The 958-nt window shown below is 39.8% G+C and overlaps 1 non-coding gene across 1 annotated transcript; it reads right to left on the reverse strand.

Annotated features, from left to right (window-relative positions):
- Window positions 1-483: 483 nt before the first annotated feature.
- LOC131808752 (small nucleolar RNA SNORD88) lies at window positions 484-567 on the reverse strand. Its single transcript, XR_009344951.1, has one exon. It is a non-coding gene; the product is annotated as a small nucleolar RNA SNORD88 (small nucleolar RNA).
- Between the last annotated feature and the right edge of the window lie 391 nt (window positions 568-958).

A 958-nucleotide genomic window follows, 5' to 3' on the forward strand; every position in this document is an offset into this window, starting at 1 on the left:
AATGTTTGATCATGAATATGCTAAGTTCACTATGCCTATAAATGACCTACCCAAGAGGAGGTTTTATATAAAACTTACATCGTTGATTATAACAGAAATAGCTTAGTTTCAATATATCAGGTTAGGAGATTTTATCTTATAAATGGTTTTAAAGTCATGAAAAATGATGTTCTTATGAGAAAAGAAGGAGAGATCCATTACCAAATCCTGGAAAACTTCAGTATTTAGTTTGGATAAGGAAGAACAAGAAAAAGAGACCAGCAAAAGAGGAAGAAAACTTGGAAAATGAGTTTTCACAGAGATCAAGGGAATAGGACAAAGAAGTTTCCAGAAGAAGAAAGTGGGAAATAATGGTAAATGTCACTTAGGCACCAACATGAAAATTGAACCATGATCATGAGTGTTACAGTGAAAGAACATTCCATGGACTATGTGGCCAAAAGACCAATCAGAGTCTTAAAAGCTTCGAAACTGAAAATCAACAATTTCCTAGACTCTTCAGAGGTCCTGGGGGGCACTGTGTCCTCAGGGGAGGTCAGAGCCCAGTGCTGAACATCATAGGGGTTCCTAGACTCTTCAGAGAACCAAGGTTACCACAGCTCTAAAGTCTAAAGCAACAGGCATATATTGGGCATGCTCAAGTTTTGCTTCATGGAATCCACAGCTGGCAGGAACACTTAAATGGTAATTACGGAATTCCTAGGGACTGAGTCTGAGCTAGTATGAGACTGAGAAACTCCAGGGGACTAAAGTCATGGGGAGGATCCTACACTTTTGAAGACTTTCCCTCCAGAAACCCCAGTAGAACCTTTGGGTGAGGATCTGAGAATAATCCTCTTACAGCTCTGGAGTGGAAGAATAGTCACTGTGAAATACTCTTAGACTCTTCTCACTAACAAAAACCCAGTTTCTCCAAGTAGTAGAAACCCCCAAGAGGACAACTCTGAAACCTTATTCC

The sequence above is a fragment of the Mustela lutreola genome, chromosome 9, assembly GCF_030435805.1.
Source record: "Mustela lutreola isolate mMusLut2 chromosome 9, mMusLut2.pri, whole genome shotgun sequence".
NCBI classification, from domain to species: domain Eukaryota; kingdom Metazoa; phylum Chordata; class Mammalia; order Carnivora; family Mustelidae; genus Mustela; species Mustela lutreola.